At 41.6% G+C, this 18,593-nt stretch overlaps 1 non-coding gene across 1 annotated transcript; it reads right to left on the bottom strand.

Annotated features, from left to right (window-relative positions):
* Positions 1-537: 537 nt before the first annotated feature.
* Positions 538-610, bottom strand: TRNAG-CCC. The gene has a single exon. It is a non-coding gene; the product is annotated as a tRNA-Gly (tRNA).
* Positions 611-18,593: the final 17,983 nt, after the last annotated feature.

Below are 18,593 nucleotides of genomic sequence, written 5' to 3'. Positions count from 1 at the left end.
CTGCTCTAGCCTGAGGGGTCTCCTGGAAAATTTCAATTTGTCTCAAAATGTGAAAACCACTAAAATGGCTGTTTTGTTTTGCTTTGTTTTTAAAAGAATACAAGTTACATTTAAAATCATTTTTGGGGGGGTGGGGGGAAATGAGAGCCTACTGAAGGAGGTCAGAGATTGCCACCATCACTCAACTCATAAGGCAGTGTGGTCTCAAGTATAGGAATATAAGAACCCAACAGCTGGCAACATGTTTAACTTCCTGTCTGACACTGTGCCAGGTGCGTTAGATATGTTATCTTGAAAGTCAAAGTGTTAGTTGCTCTTTGGGACCCCATGGACTATAGCCTGCCAGGCTCCTCTGTCCTGGATTCTCCAGGCAAGCATACTGGAGTGGGTTCCCTTCTTCAGGAGATCTTCCTGACCCAGGGGTTGATCTCGGGTCTCCCACATTGCAGACAGATTCTTCACTATCTGAGCCAACAGGGAAGCCTCAAAATATTTATTTAGTTGCACTGGGTCTTAGTTGCGGCATGTGGGCTCTAGTTCCCTGACCAGGGATCGAACCTGGGCTCCCTGCATTGGGAGAGCAGAGTCTTAACCACTGGATCACCAGGGAAGTCCACAAAGTGAAAGTCGCCAGGCTCCTCTGACAATGGGATTGTTCAGGCAAGAATACTGGAGTGGGTTGTCATTCCCTTCTCCAGAGGATATTCCTGAGCCCGGGATCGAGCCTGGGTCCTCTGTATTGCAGGTGGATTCTTTACCATGTGAGCCACCAAGAAAGCCCATGTTATCTTGGTTAGTTACAGCAGCCCTGAGAGGGAGGAGTTGTCACTTGACAGATCAGGAAACAGAGGCTCAGAGAGGTTCGAGTGACACAGCTAGTTAAATCACTGAGTCAGAATTAAACTCAGGCCCATCAGCTCTAAAGCCAAGAAGCTTTTATCCTGCTGCCCTGTGGATCCTGACTCCAAAACCCACCACATCACAGTCACAGCTGTGACCAGTCACAGGAAAGCAAACAGTTCAAGATCAAATAATTATAATAAAGTATTTTTTCCTATCCATGAAGTACACATTTGTTACCTCATTTAAGACATATGAATACATTTGAGATTAGTTTCCTAAATACTCAAACCCAGGATTTTACAGATACAGAGGTTTAAGTTATGCAACTGCAGGACTGCCCTGGCTCAATCCCTGAAGGGGCAGAGCCTGAGGCTACAATCTTTTCCTTTTTACACTCTGACCCAAAATAAAACCAAATGTGAAAAGGGGGAGAGTGGGACCTTAAATTAATATTCCCAGAATTAAAAGGAATACTACTCTGAACTTTACTGTTCTCAGCACTAATTAGCATTTTCAATTCAACATGTCACGACTGTCCTTGCTTGTCGCCTACAGATACAGGAGCTTCATTCAGTTCCCATGGAATGCGGGCACGTAGACTTCCAAGAATCAATCAGGTTTTACAAGTGCTTTGTTTAAACTGTTAAAATAGTAAGTGATGTAGTAACAGAGACTCCGCACAAATGAGACTGCTGCTGCTACTGCAAAGTCACTTCAGTTGTGTCCGACTCTAACTGGTGCAAAAGGGTAGATTTTACAACTAGCCTGGCTTTGTACAGAGAAAAAAATATTAGCAGAAAAATCACCAAATGTACTGAAAAATCATAGGTGGAAATGGTACCACTCACTCATCATTGCTATGAACCAAACAGGCCAATAGGCCCTTGAGCAACTGCTGTTTTCACCCCACTCCCACAGTACACAATGAATTTATGTCTGTTTGTCTTTCTACCCTGGCTGCCTGGCTGGCACCAAACCATGAGCACGAAACAGAGTTAAACCTGCTGATCTGCAGAAGAGTTAGCTCATGACTTGGGCCTCGTTGTCGAGATGTTATATAAGAGACTAAACACATGTAGGCACACGCATCCCACACATACCCTTCAGGCTGCTGTTCATATTTATGCTACCCAAGCTTTTGTGACCACAAAACTGGAAAACAGCGATAGTTCCTGAGTGAATCTAAGAATTGCCTCTTGCAAAGAGAAATCTGCTTCATCAGTGAGAAAGCATACCTGGATTTTCCTTTCTGAAAGCCTAGTGAGCTTTACAAAAACGTTATAGAAATGGTAAAGGGGCTGATTTGCACTAATCAAGGACTGTAGCTGAAAACAAAAATCACTACTGCTGGATCACATGACCAGTCACTGGTAAATTACAGTTCTATATCCATATAAGTTACTTTCCAGTGGGGCCCAGAAGTGCCAAAATGCTTTCCCACATTTCTATATTTGCAGAGACTATTAATTCTTCAAAACTCCTAGATTTCAGTAATCTTTTAAATACTTTATGCATCTCCCCAAAGCAAGCTGCAATTTACTGCAAGCAGGAGCTTTAGAAATCCATATTGTAATGTAATTTAAAAAATCTTAGCTGGTTTGAAAACGACAAAGCCAGCATAGGTGGATGTGAAATCAAAACAACTCCTAGGGAACAAAAGGTCCCAGATGGTTCTCTGCCATCCCCTTCCTTGAAGTTAAAAGGCTTCCTTACAGTTTCCTAGAATGATGCTACTTCCCGATGGCATATGTGGCCATAAAGGCACAACATTGTGCCATCTTGCAGCATTAGGCTGAGCTGGACAAAGAAATACTGCACAAAGGCAGACTGACTCTATGAAAGGAAAATAAAGTAGGTTTGCTTTGATCTTCCTTACCACCTTTTGTTGAGCTTCCCTGGTGGCTCAGATGGTAAAGCATCTGCCTGCAATGTGGGAGACCAGGGTTTGATCCCTGGGTTAAGAAGATCTCCTGGAGAAGGAAATGGCAACCCACTCCAGTACTCTTGCCTGGAGAATCCCACAGATGGAGGAGCATGGTAGGCTACAGTCCATGGGGCCGCAAAAAGTCAGACACAACTGAGCGAGCTTCACTTCACCACCTTTTGTTAACAGGTTTATAAGAAAAAGGGCTTCCCTTATAGCTCAGTTGGTAAAGAATCCATCTGCAATGCAGGAGACCCTGGTTCGATTCCTGGGTCGGGAAGATCCCCTGGAGAAGGGATAGGCTACCCACTCCACTATTCTGGCCTAGAGAATTCCACGGACTATATAGTCCATGGGGTTGCAAAGAGTGGAACATGACTGAGCAACTTTCACTTACAAGAAAAACAGTGAATACTACCCTAGTAGTTATGTGCCATCACTCAAGGAGTACCAGGTTCCTGCCATGCCTTTTGTAACATTTCTATAAATCTTTGCTGCATGAACATTTCATGGTGCTAGCAAAGTCCACTTTCCCTTGTCTGCTCTGTCATAAACAAATGTAAAGCCCTGAGGGATCATTTATCTGATCGTATGGTACAGATACTAAGTTTTCTTTAAAACCTTTCCTAAACATTAGATATCACTAGCTAAGTTGCAAATGTTATAAAACACCACATTAAACTTTAACCCAGTACCATACGCTAGAGAACCTTTAGGCTTTCCTGTTCATTATTCTCAGTGGTAATACTTTATTAATATACATCACATGGGCTTCTGAATTCCTTGACCAAAAGTTAAAATGCTCATGAAAGGTCCTTTCCTTTAATGATGACAGTCTCATGAGTTTAGATAACCAATTTTAGAGATTCAAAATGAGGCAAAGAAATCAATCATTGGATTCAATAGAAGAATGAGACAGATGGCCAGAGCTGTGTTTCTTAAAATCACCTAATCCATCACTGCTCTATGAGCAAATTACATGTTTAATTTTTGAACCACACAATTAGAAAGACAAGAAAACTAAGAAACAGGCTCCTCATTTCTAGGAGTTTTGGTAAAACAAAGATGCAAGATGAGGTGCTCTGGCGGATGACACTGGAGGGCAGGCAGGTGCCAAGTCATATAATTGTTCTCCCAAACAAGGACAGGGGCATCACTGAGGAGTGGTAATGACTAAATGTGTGATTCAGATGGGCCAGTCTGGCAGCTGTGCTTGGATGCGTAGGAAGGAACAAGGAGTGAGACTTAAGAAAACCTTGTCACATAATAACTTTGTCCAAGTGGAGAAGAGGGATCTCAAGCGGTGGCTGGGAGGAGAAAGCAAAAGACAGAAATACAAGAATCACTCATTCACTTTTTTTATACAGGCATTCCCCGGCATGTGGAAGACTTATGCATGGGAGTGAGCATGGATATACCTACAGTCCAAATAAAAGCTGAGATGTAGGCAGTGGGAAGAAAAGGTTAATGTTTTTATGAAAGACGCAGATGAGAACGGAGGGTTTTACATCTGCAGAAAAAACAAAGCTGAGTGATGGTTCGAATCAGGATCAAAATGATCAATGGTTTGAAATAATGGACTATAGCTAAAAAGATGGGTTTAGTTGTGATACATATGAACACCTCTTCTTGTACTAAAAAGGAACAACTGCACAGGTACAAAATGAAGACCTACCCCAGCTTCAGCAGACACAAGGAAGGAAGACCTTCGGACAGCAAGCTTCCTACACTTCACTGTGAGGAGGCAGTGACCATTCTGACCGCATCATGTGGCACTGGGTCAGAGGAGCAAGCCTTCTCCATTTCTTGGTCCTCAGATCACATGGTCTGAGCTCGATATTTCAAACGGGATGAGAAATAAGAACCTATTCAGAAAAGAAGCTAAGATTTATAAAGATTCAAGCCTGTAACATAGGAGGATCATTGGAAAAACAGTACATTTACTCTGGAGAAAATAGGACTCTGGAGGAATAAAAAGAATGGATTTAAAGGCGAACTTTCAGTGTAGTTTAAGCACACAGACTGAGGTTGGGTGATTGGAAGTTACCAAATGTAACGATCTGGGCCTTCCATCATCAAGGACACTGGAAGTTACCGAATGTAACGATCCGGGCCTTCATCATAGAGGACAGTCCTGCACAAACACTGATCCCTGGTGATATGTTGGGCTAATGCACGGTACACAGTTGGAGTTTCAGACTCTAGAGTCCCTTCTGATCCCGCCATTCTGTGACCTGACGAAAATGGAAACTCAAGCTACATTCTCAGGGAAAACAGTCAGGCAGAGAGAAGAGCCCAAGAGAGGTTCAAATTACCCTCTTCCTTGCTGTCACTGACTTTCCACACTTAAACTTCACAGGGCTTCACTCTGTAGGCAGCTCTGCAGCCGTATTGCTTTACTCATTCAACTGATGCCCCCCAGAGGTTTCAGACTTAAAGCTAAATAATGCAAACAATGGAAGCCTCCCTCAGTGGGTGTGCAGATAGCAGAGGCCCGTGCTATGATTCCAGCACCTGCAGCTCGCAGACCTCCCTCTTCTCTCACCCACCCACAACTTACTGAAAGCTACTGGGTGAAAAACTCTGGGGAAGGGGGCGTAAAGGTGAATAAGACGCACAAGTTTGCCTTTCACGACACAATTTATTACGGATGGCTCACTGTGGCTGTGTGACTTGAGAGATGACATCTAAAGGTTTGTGAGTGAAAAGGCAATAAATATAAGCCAATTTAGTTTATTACTTTATGGACATTTTAAGGTGAAAGACAGTCCTATGTCTTTAGGCCAGTGAAGAACAGAACAGCTCAAGAACAATGTGTTTCAGACTCTGAAACCTACCCCGCCAATCCTTACCCTCTGCTGCTCTTCCCAATTCTCCTAACACAAAAACTGACATCAATTGGGATTTTTTTTTTCCAATTTGGGAAGGTTTAATATCCTCTTTTAACCTTAAGATTAAAATTTTCTCTCAAAAGGTAATTTAAGTGTTTTGCATAATTTTAGAGGTAAACCCTTGGTTTTCTTTCTGTGGGTCGACATATCAGTCAGGGTTCAGTTCCGTGTCTTTGGAGAAAAATATAATATGTAAAATATATATGCTAAGTCACTTCAGTCGTGTCCGACTCTTTGTGAACCTATGGACTGTAGTGCACCAGGCTTCTCTGTCCATGGGATTTCCCAAGCAAGAATACTGGAGTGTGTTGCCATTTCCTTCTCCAAAATATATATAAAGAGATTTATTTTAAGGAAAAATAGCTGCTGCAGTTGTGGAGGCTGGCAAGTCCAAAACTGTAGGGAAGGCCAGCAGGCTGAAACTCAAGCATGACCTGTATGTTACAGCCTTGAGGCAAAATTCTTCCTTCTCTGGAAAACCTCAGTTTTCACTCTGATTGCCTTCAATGATTGGATCAGACTGTCTAGATTATCGAGGGTAAGCTTCTTGATAAAGGAGGAGATATTTAAAGTCAATTGACTGTAAATGTTAATCATATCTGCAAAATACCTTCACAGCAACACCTACTCCAATGTTTGACCAAACTGGGCCCTGTAGCCTAGTCAGGTGACACATAAAGTTAACCATCTCAGTCAGTGACCCCGAGAAGAAGACCCTATTCCCATGCTGAAATAAAGCATGTCAGAGGTCTACCTGTCAATGATCATAACCTTCATTGAATAGGCTGGATACTATCTACTCAAATCATTTCCTGTATTGCAATGCTCTATGAAAATAGTATTCATAAACTGGACACCTCAGAATAAATCCCCCTGTATTTTCACTGATGATTTTTTACCGAGACTCCAATACAGGTTGGCTTCAAAGCATCAAATAAATCCTTTTTTATCATTATAAGAACAAAACAGCCTGGTTGTATAAAAATTAAATGGTCTATAAAGTATAGATATGAAACTTAAAGAAATCCTTCCTACTGTTTCAATTAGAGGAAACTATGGCAGAAAGTGAAGAGGAACTAAAAAGCCTCTTGATGAAAGTGAAAGAGAAGAGTGAAAAAGTTGGTTTAAAGCTCAACATTCAGAAAACGAAGATCATGGCATCTGGCCCATCAGTTCATGGCAAATAGATGGGGAAACAGTGGAAACAGTGTCAGACTTTGTTTTTTGGGGCTCCAAAATCACTGCAGATGGTGACTGCAGCCATGAAATTAAAAGACACTTACTCCTTGGAAGGAAAGTTATGACCAACCTACATAGCATATTCAAAAGCAGAGACATTACTTTGCCAACAAAGGTCTGTCTAGTCAAGGCTATGGTTTTTCCAGTGGTCATGTATGGATGTAAGAGTTGGACTGTGAAGAAAGCTGAGCGCCAAAGGATTGATGCTTTTGAACTGTGGTGTTGGAGAAGACTCGAGAGTCCCCTGGACTGCAAGGAGATCCAAACAGCCCATTCTGAAGGAGATCAGCCCTGGGTGTTCTTTGGAAGGAATAATGCTGAAGCTGAAACTCCAATACTTTGGCCACCTCATGCGAAGAGTTGACTCATTGGAAAAGACTCTGATGCTGGGAGGGATTGGGGGCAGAAGGAGAAGGGGACGGCAGAGGATGAGATGGCTGGATGGCATCACCAACTCGATGGATGTGAGTTTGAGTGAACTCTGGGAGTTGGTGATGGACAGGGAGGCCTGGCATGCTGCAATTCATGGGGTCACAAAAAGTCGGACACAACTGAGCGATTGAACTGAGGTGAATGGCATGTAGATATATATGGAAGGAGAGATAGTGAAATAAAACACATTTTTCATGAGAAGATAGTGTGCACGAAGATTTAAGGTACTAAACTTTACATAGTTATTGATTTATTTGTTAACTAGAGCCAACTCTGAGCAAAGACGAATTATACAATTCTCTGGCACAGTTCTGAAATCAACCTAGTGGAAGGAAGGGACTAACAAATGCTAAAGTATAAAGTGCTGGTGGGCAAGTTTGAGGTTTGGTCATTTTTATTCAGTTGAAGGCTCCCAGTGAAAGGATTAGCAGATCCATTGTAACTGTGTGCAACCAACCAGAAGCCTAAACCTAAATTATACAGGTACGGACTTCCCTGGTGATCTAGTGGTTAAGACTTCACCTTCCAATGCAGGGGGTACAGGTTCAATCTCTGGTCAGGGAGCAAAGATTCCACATGCCTCAGGGCCAAAAAACCCAAACATTAAAAAAAAAAAAAAAAAGCAATATTATAATAAACTCAATAAAGCCTTTAAAAATGGTCCAAATCTTTAAAAGTAAATAAATTATACAGGTAAGAGAGAAGTATACTTGGGTTAAATAGCCAGCCCAGAAGCTTTCAAAATTTGCAAGTGCTAAATAAAAAATGTCCCTAATGCATCAAAGTGTGTGCTAGTCACTGAGTTGTGAAATGTCCCTAGTGCATCTAAGTGTGTGTTAGTCACTGAGTCATGTCCAACTCTTTGTGACCTTGTGGACTGTAGCCTGCCAAGAATTCCTCTGTCCATGGGATTCTCCAAGCAAGAATACTGGAGTGGGTTGCCATTTCCTGCTCCAGGGGATTTCCTGACCCAGGGATAGAAACCGGGTCTCCTATATTGCAGGTGGATTCTTTTCCATTTGAGCCGCCAGGGAAACTCAATGCATCAATAATCACTTAAAAAAAAAAAAGATATGAAGTACTTCCATGTAGATATTACTAGCAACCCAGTTTGTTTTTTGATAAACACAGTTTCTTTTTGTCTTGCCTAACTTAGGGCCATCAAGATTTCAGGGGGCTCTTACATAGAAATAAACAACATCTCAGAAGGATGGATGAGTTGATAAGGACACTCAAGGCACCCCAAAACCTCATCTCTAAAACCTTTTACCTTACACATCCATGTTCTAAGCCCTCATTTTAAAACTCATGTACACTTCAGACAGGCTACTGAGGAAGGATTACAATGCCAAATGAGACTTGGCAAACTTCCTAAAATATCACAAACACACCATTTTGCCTTTTTATCATAAGGCAAAATAGCTACTCTTCCATTGTTAAAGGTACTAAAATTTTGGCTGTATTAAAAAAAAAGGCTGTTACAAATACATGCAATAGTGCAGAAAGGAATCAACCTCATAATAAAAATCTCTTCTCCCTCTCAAATTTTTTTCTTGCTGGAGATAGTATTACCTGGCTCCACAGGCACAGAAGAAGAGACTCACCCTGAACCCCTGAAACAAGAGGCACCCATGTCTCCCTAAAGCACAAAGCCAGGCTGCATCCAGTTCAGTATAAAAAGACTTTGTCCTTGCTTTCTGTTTACAAACCAAAAGAGGGTGGTTTACATAACCAAAGCTGTTTGCTTTAAAAATAACTGCAACACTGAAAATTGTTCCATGAATTGTTTTTAGGTAGGTACATCAGTAACAGAAAACCACGTGCTCTAGACAAGAAAAACCCATCATACACCTCAGAGCAGTGTGAACTCAACTTCACAGGTGTCCAAGAGCCGTACACCAAGTCCTATTTCTGAACCAGCAGCCAGATTTAGAATAGCCCTTTTCTCTTTCCTCCTGACATTCTATGCTCCTCCTCTTCCAAAACCTTCTTGAATGACTCCTTTATCACCTTCACAATGACATGAGGTTCTAATCATGTGTATGGTTTAGACTTGTGTTGTACAAATTGGTGGATGATGGGGACTCTTTTTTTTTTCCCTCCATGCTCAGGGTAGCAGGCAAATGTAAATAAACAAGATGACATTCTCAAAGCTGACTACTTCAAATACAGTTGGACTACCAAGAAATTCAACTAGAAATGCCAAACTAGTGTTCTTTCCCATGAGGCTTCATTGGATTGAAGACTACGACATTTGTCCTCTCATAGGTCTCCTTAGCTCCATCTCCCTTTTCTCTATTTTCATGCTTTCTTTCTGCTGCTGCTGCTGCGTCGCTTCAGTCGTGTCCAACTCTGTGCAACCCAACAGACGGCAGCCCACCAGGCTTCCCCGTCCCTGGGATTCTCCAGGCAAGAACACTGGAGTGGGTTGCCATTTCCTTCTCCAGCGCATGAAAGTGAAAAGTGAAAGGGAAGTCGCTCAGTCGTGTCCGACTCTTAGTGACCCCATGGACTGCAGCCTACCAGGCTCCTCCGTCCATGGGATTTTCCAGGCAAAAGTACTGGAGTGAGGTGCCATTGCCTTCTCCGGCTTTCTTTCTATTGTACAGCTATTTCTTCAACTTGTATTTTACTTTCTGATTCTCAGCCTGGGGCTTAACACAAAGTCTCTGGACAAGGCATGTGGATGCATCTTGCTATATACCAACAAGAGCATCTTCACAGAGATGGTAGATGGTAGGAAGCCACTGTTGCAAGATAAATTAATGGGTTTGTTCTAGTGTTGAGCATATTATATAATAATGTCATTTTCAATATTAATTTTTTCACTGAAGAATGATACAAATTTTAAGAAAGGATGGCAAAAAGCATATTTGTTCAATTAGCACAGTATCTACTGTATATATAAACACAATCTGAAGTCATCTAAACCCAGGACCCCCTGAAGGAAGTAACATTTTAAGATTTACTAAGTTCAAGATATAAAAGTCTAAATTGCAAGGTGAAGGAGATAGTGTTTTCTTAGGGAAAATGTCTCTGCACGTGTGCATATCTCACTTTCTCAAAGACACACACTCACATACACACTCACATACACACTCACATACACATACATACTCACATACACAACCAGAATTGGCCTTGTAAATGGAGCCTCTGTAACTTAAGAAAGTCTCTTATAAAATTCAATAGGAAACTGACAAATAAGACAGCTTACTGATATTTTCTCTTTCATGTCTGTACTTTGAAGAAACCCAAACTTTCTAATGGAAGTTAGCAGAAGGCAAGCTGTATATGCTTCCTCTATTTTCCTCGTAGCGAAAGTCCCTTAGTCGTGTCTGACTCTTTACAACCAATGGAGTATTCAGTCCATGGACTTCACCAGGCTGGAATACTAGAATGGGTAGTTGTTCCCTTCTCTAGATGATCTTCCCAACCCAGGGATTGAATCCAGGTCTCCCACATTGTAGGCGGATTCTTTACCATCTGAGCTACCAAGGAAGCCCAAGAATACTGGATTGGGTAAGGCTATCCCTTCTCCAAAGGATCTTCCCAACCTAGGAATCAAACTGGGGTCTGCTGCATTGCAGGTGGATTCTTTACCAGCTAAGACATTCAATGAAGTGACAGTGACTTCTTAAGGATATACAAACCAGGCAAGTCCATCTTTGTGGTTTGAAAAGAATGGAAGTCCACCTTTCATGTAAAGTACAATAATCCTATAGCAATCACACTTTAAGAACATTTAGAACTATAATATGTTAATAAAAACACATTTGAATACCATACAAAGGAAACAAAAATAAGCCAAGATGGGCTGGCATGGCTGTCCGACTCAATTACAACACAGTCCATGAGTCTCACAGGCCAGTGTGTCACAGTCTTCTGCTGGGAGGTTGTGTGCGACACTGTGACAGGTGAGGAGCACCCATGTGCTTTGATGACGCTTCCCATACCTGGGACAAGCCAATGGCCCTGTGATCACAGCTGCTGTCAAGCCTGAATCAGCACTATATTTGAATCTCTTATTATGGAGACTTCACAATTAGAAAATTTGCTTAAGGGAGAGCATGCCAGGGTCCACAGTGTCACAGTGATGCAGTACTAATCCTTAATAGTCATGACCACAGTAATTATAACACTTCATGCCTTTGCTGTGTCAGACACTGATCTACATGTTTGACGTGCATTAACTCATTTAATCCTCACTCTATGAAGCTGTTACCAATTTCTCTGTTTTAAAAAGGAAGAAACAGAGGAATGATAAATAACTTATCCAATATCTCTCAGCTTGTCGGGGTGGGGAGTAGAGCTGAGATTGCAACCCAGGCAGCCAGACCCCAGAGTCCTAGCATAAAGTAATTTGTTGTTGTTTAGTCACTAAATCATGTCCAATTCTTTTGCAATCCCATGGACTGCAGACCACCAGGCTCCTTTCTCCATGAGATTTTCCAGGCAAGAATACTGGAGTGGGTAGTTATTTCCTTCTCCAGGGGATCTTCTCAACCCAGGGATCAAACCTGTCTCTCATATATTGGCAGACAGATTCTTTACCACTGAGTCACCTGGGAAGCCCCAGCACAAAGTAATAGTTTAGCATTGTCCCTAAATAATTAGGCAGTCAATTCTGAGAGTAAGACTATATGTCTCTCCATGTGCTCAGTTTCAGTATAATCTTGAAGAAAAACAACAACAAAAAAGATCCTCTTCTACAGGGATCATTGCCATTGCATCACCCCTACTGTCCTTTCTGTTTTGGCCTTGTATTTTACAGTTTAGCAGGCACCAGCTGCAAGGAGCAGAAAAGAGGAGACCAGTTCTGCCAACGGAGTAGGCACCAACTCCAGTGCACTTGCCTGGAAAATCCCATGGATGGAGGAGCCTGGTAAGGCTGCAGTCCATGAGGTCACAAAGAGTCAGACACAGCTGAGCGACTTCACTTTCACTTTTCACTTTCATGCATTGGAGAAGGAAATGGCAACCCACTCCAGTGTTCTTGCCTGGAGAATCCCAGGGACAGAGGAGCCTGGTGGGCTGCCGTCTATGGGGTCACACAGTCGGACACGACTGAAGCGACTTAGCAGCAGCAGTTCTGCCAAAGGCAAGCCCTCTCGGAAAGGGCTTCCAATCACAATGGATGGCACCACAGAGCCTTGCAAGCACACACAACTGCAACTCAGAACTGTCTCTAGAGGTTCTGACACAACAAAATCAGAGACAGTCATGTGAGGTGAGGTTCAAAGCCATAGATGTGAATAATACTATTGAGAAAAATTGCAAAATGAAAAGAGCAGAGCTTTCCAGACCAAGCCTTTGGTAAAATATCATGGAATGAGGAGAAAGAAGAGGTGAAGGAAAGATCAGCCCAGAGGGCACTGGCATCAGGTCAGGTATGAGACGGAAGGGGAGAGCATCAGGGCTAAGGTCATCCTGGTGCCAGTTATTTACAGATGGAAGAAACAAGGGCTGGTCTCCCGCCAGGCACCTGGTGATTAGAGTTCACGGGTCACCATGGAGATCTCTGGGACAATTGTCTACAAAAAGAACCCTTTAGTTATCTACCCGAAACTGAACTTTATTTTGAGGAGGAGGAGGAGGAAGGCAGTGTAGCAACTGAGCAAAGTAGACAAAAAGAAAGCTAATTACTTAACATTGTGTCTACCTGAACATATTCAGATAATAAAGTGCATAAATATGTCGCAGAATATGTGTGTACATATACTTGGCTATTCAAGTGGACTCATACCCATATTTACTTCTCTTTCCTTAGAAAGAAAATGGGCTAAAATAAGAGAGTAAGCTCAATAGTTGGAGGGCAGTAGCTGTTACAATTTTCCAGGTGGTTTTCATAAGACACACTCAACACCTCCAAATTAAACCTAAGGTCAACTGGAAGAGCATTAAGTAGAAATGGATCTAAAGTAGTTATCAATCTTGATTGCACACTGGAACCACCTGGGGAATTTTTCTTTAAATACTGCCACCTGCCTCCTACCCCTAGAGAGTCTCAGATAATTGTCTAGGGTGCAGCATGGGTACCGAGTATTTAAAAGGTCCCCAGGTGATAGCCAACTGAGACTACCCAAGGTGAGTGAGAACCAATGATCTGAACCAATGATGTTCCAGCACATGACCTCAATAATTGGTTCAACAACATGACCTTGTGGCAAGGACTGAGCTATATTTAAATAAACCCAGCAGGGCTGTGGGGTGTACTACCTTAGAGCATCTACTGTGAAAATAAACCAACCCAGCAGCAATGACGGAAGCAGGCAACCAGGCCCTGTTTGGTATGTCTGCCGCACTAAAGAGGTCAGGAGCTTCTGGGAAACAGAGGCCTGCCTGGATTAACACCTTGAAAAGGAGTCAGGTGTTTTCACTACAGCCGATTACTATGCACATTACTGTCCACCCAAACAGGCCTTGTGTTGGGTTGTAGGAACACTAAAAGAAAGGTGGTTCCTTCTAGAATTGCACCTTGGAATTTCAACTTTTCCTAAACTATAACAATGGTGTCAGGGATACAGGTTGTACACATGGAAAGTTATGCCATAGTAAAAGATATTTCTGTGTACCACAAAGCCAGTTCTAAAAAGGAGACTTTTAGAGCATTAAAAAAGTCACAGTAGAAAGTAAGACATCCCAAATCTCAATACTCTAAACTGAAATATCACAGTTTTACTAAATACGCTTGCAAAGCCCAGTTCATAGATACCAAATACATTTCACTCAGCTTCCTTTCTGCTTCATTTTGCATACCCACATTCATCTGCAGCAACATGGAAGCAACTAGAGATGATCACACAAAGTGAGGTTAAGTCAAAAAGAGACAAATAACAGTTGTGGAATTTACAATATGCCACAAATGAACCTATCTACAAAATAGAAATAGACTCAGACAGTACAGACTTGTGGCTGCAAAGGGGCGGGGGTGGGGGGGAAAGGATGAACTGGGAGTTTGGGGTTAATAGATGCAAACTATTACATATAGAATGGAATGGATAGACGACAAGGTCTACTATATGGCACAGGGAACGACATTCAATATTCTGGGATAAACCATAATGGGAAGTATAAAAAACAATGTATACATGTGTATAATTCAGTCACTTTGCTATACAGTAGAAATTAGAACACTGTAAATCAACTATACATCATTAAAAATTTTTTAAACTTGTTTTTCTAGAAAAGAATAGGCCTGAACACCATACACATTTAGCTTATAGAACCTTAGACCATGCTCAGTGATTAAAGGTCCAAAGACATTATCAAGACTTTTGACAAGGCTCTACAAGTACACTTCATAACTGAGAACTGATACTGAGTTGGCCAATATAAATTCTGCCAACAAACAAGTTATAGTAATACTTCCAACTTTCTTACTGGAAAAAAAAAAAAGAAAAAAAAAGTTCCAAATTCTGGAAAGCCATATTTCAAGGGATTGGAAGATAGATCCTAAGCAGGAGAACTTGGACTAGCATGGGATGTGCTGTATGACAACACTCCTGTTCATCACCAACTTCAGCATGGAAAGTCCACAAGAAATAAATACTATGGAAAAAAAGAAGCCAATGACATTTGAGCCAAATAAATCCTCATTACACCCTGGGCTCTGGGAGCACCTCCACGGGTTTTCCTGGTTCAAGTGAACATCATGCAGTATCCCGAAGGGCACCAATTTACTTTGAGGTGTACATTGCTTTACTCAAAGAACTTGGTGCAATGTCTAAAAACCAAAACTAAATGTAAAAAGTATTGACAAGGATGCAGAGCAAGTAAGACTCATATACACTGCTTGTAGGAATGCAAGACTGCACAGCCACTATGGAGAAAAGTTCATCAGTTTCTTATAAACATGTAGGTACCTGTGAGTCAGCAATTCCACTGCCAGGTATTTCCCTTAGATAAATAAGAAAACCTTGTACCTAAGTGTTTGCAGCAACATTTATACCACCAAAGCCTGGAAATATCCAATGTTTCTGATACCCCCAACACATTTGAATCTCAAATGCATTATGTTAAGTGAAAAAAATTCAGACTCAGAAGTCTATGTGTAGGATGCCACTTTTATGACATTCTGGAAGAGGCAAAACTAGGATGGTGAGCAGATCAGTGGTTGCCAGGCATTAAGGATAGGACAGCTGGATCACAGAGGAGCCACAAGAGGGAATTTTCTGGGGTGAGAGAACTCTTCTGGATCATTACGATAGAGGTAGTTACATGACTATACATTCGACAAAACTCAATGAATCACACAAACCCCCAAAACAATAAGCTGTGTGCGTATTCAAAAGTTTTAATAAGAAAAATTTCAAGGATTTTACACTTTTTCTTTTCACCAGTGTATTTTATGGAGAGTCTTTTAAATTGGCTATCTTTACTTTTCAACTGCTAGTCTATTAATCACATAATCTGCTACGTCCCCCACTCTGAAATGCCCCAACTCTGGGGGTGATCAGTGACTACCCAGTAACAGCACCAAGTGCTCTCTTTTCTCTTCAGTGTCTGAATCCTTGACCGGCTCATCCCTCTCCCTTGGCTGGTTCAGCACTGCTCAGTTATGCTTCTCCTACTTTCTGGTTTTCCACCTCCTGTCCTTGAAGTGTCGTCTCACCCCCTTTCAGTTTTCCTTGCAGAACCCTCCTCATTTTCAAGGCCTCCATTCCATTCTCCTTATGGAATGAATCTGCCCAGAGTCCCAACCTTCATTTTCTCCTTATTCCCACCCTTCTAGGTGTCCATTAAACATTTTACTTGCATCTCTCCCTTGCAGCTCAAACCTCTGTGTTTAAAGCAGAGGTTTGTCTAGTTCTCCCACCAAAACCTGGTCCTCCTCATGACTATATTCCTGCCGCCCTTAAACAAATGAACCCAACTCAAACTTGGAGTATAACCTTAAATGTCAATGTTTTACCTGCATCCTTGGACACATGCCTCTATAGAATCTTGAATTAAATCATTCTCTTCCCACTTTCACTGCCATGCCATAGTGCCAGCCCAGCGCCTGCCCAGGAGGTTCCTTCAGGAACTTCAAAGCTGGTCTGTACATCACCGCATGCGTTCTTCTTAAGTGCCTCCCCTACTCTACAACACTACTTCAAAATGAGGATCACGTGGGTAGAATACCAATTCCCCTCCTGATCGCCAGAGATTTGGCTGATCTGACTGACTACATGTATGTTCTCATAAACTCCCTCCTCCCCTTGCCCCGATACCCTTCCCAAAGCAGCAAAATTCAATCAAGGGAATGGCTTTCCTTGATGAAGGGACCGTAGACTTCCAAAATGCACAGCTGAGCACTTGTGCCAGACCTTGCTAATGAAGCTTTCAAGATCCACAGATAGAGAATTATCTAATTTATCACACTTTATCAAGATATGTTAGCCTTAGGAGTCATCAACAGTTTCTCATTGCCTGCAGAATCATGGACTAACCTCTGAGCTTGATCACTCAACAATACGGCCTCAACGTGCCTTCATTCCTAATCCGTCTTCTAGATTCTTTCACTCTGAACTTCACACGACTCAATAGGACCCAAATTTTGCTTTTTTTCCACATCTGCACCTTTATTTTTCTCTCCTCCCTTCATTCAACTTTATATGCCATTTACCTATTTTAAAAGTTTAAGTTAATTACTATACCCAGTACATCCTCCCTGATGAAAGGCCACAGCTTAGAAGTAATTCTTTCTTCACTGAACTCCTCATAACCCTGTAATTATTTGCTTGTGGGTTTTGTTTTTCTTTTGTAATCTAAGGATCATGTCTTTATCAACCTTTCAGTCACTATTATGTTTTTGAGAAGGTACATATTTCTTGCTTAAATTATTCTAAACCTTAATATTTTCAATTCATATTAATAGACTTGAGTTAAAAAAAAAAAATAGCCCCAGGGACTTCCCTGGTGGCTCAATGGATAAGAATCCACCTGCCAATGCAGGGGACATGAGTTCGATCCCTGGTCCAGGAAGATCCCACATGCCACGGAGCAACTAAACTTGTGTGCCACGACTACTGAAGCCTGCATGTTCTAGGGTCCGCAAGTCACAACTACTGAAGCCCATGCAGCCTAGAGCCTGTGCTCCACAAGAGAAGCCACCTCAGTGAGAAGCCTGTGGCACCACAGCTAGAGAGTGGCCTACATGCAACAGTGCAGACTCAATACAGCCAAAAAAACCCTTTCAAATGATAATTTTTCATGCCCCAGGAGATGAAGATGTTAGAATTCTTTTTTACAGCACATGCCAATGTAAATTAGTGATTCACACACATGCCTAACTAACGCATCAATTAAATGCAGGCTCCTGAGCCTAAAGGCCTAGTCTAATAATACTTCCCTTCTGCTTAGCAAGATGTATAACTATATTAACTAAAATATAACACGGGAAAAGTTATCTATTCACCCGAATGAGGCATTACTAGCTCTAGGATGTGAATTTCAAAATGGATGAGTTTAATGCCATCTGAACCCCACCTAACAATTTTTATTTGCAGACCCTGAAATGTAAGATCTTAAATACCACTTTATAATTCGGAAAAAACACAGTGAAGAGTCATGAACAAGATCACACAAAAGGTCAATGTTTTTCCACAGCGCTGCCTGCTAAAGAGAGAAAAAGCCCAATTCCAGGTTCTAAGTGATTTCCCCCAAAGGAGTGTCAACAGATTTCACAAGTCATCGGTATTAACTTATCCCCAGTGTATGAAAGTGTGCTCTCACAGATTAGTCAAGAGCAGCTCTAGATTTGGTTTTAACTCAATAGGCTTTTTTTAAGGAAGTTATTAAATTGACAAATTAGCTCTGCACACTCACTTTCACAGTTCTTGAGCACTAGTATAAAATTAAATACACAAAGCCTGGGCAGAGGCAATTTCGTGAATTTCAATCTGTTACACAAAATAACCTGAATAGACTTGACATCCTCTAGTGGTGAAACTGAAAACTTGTTTCCAAGTCAATTATTTTGCTCAGTTCTTGCCTACGATTGGTTATGGCAACACAAGTGGAAAGAATGGTTCGTTTTAAAGAAAAAATAAAAAATTCATCATAAAGAATGTGACTTGACTACTTTTGAGTAGAAAATAAATATATGCTGACAGAAATACAGTTCTGAATGCTGAAAGAAATATGATTTTTATATTCTACTTTTCAATATTCTTTAGAAAGTCGCATTTTATAGATGGTATACTGCCAGTTTCAACCCATCTTTGATACACACACACACACACACACACACACACATAATAATGAACACATTACAGGTG

Source organism: Bison bison, unplaced genomic scaffold, assembly GCF_000754665.1.
Source record: "Bison bison bison isolate TAMUID 2011002044 unplaced genomic scaffold, Bison_UMD1.0 scf7180017864198, whole genome shotgun sequence".
Taxonomy (NCBI): Eukaryota; Metazoa; Chordata; class Mammalia; order Artiodactyla; family Bovidae; genus Bison; species Bison bison.
Note: the sequence above shows the minus strand (reverse complement) of the source record. Positions and strands in the feature narration are given on the sequence as shown.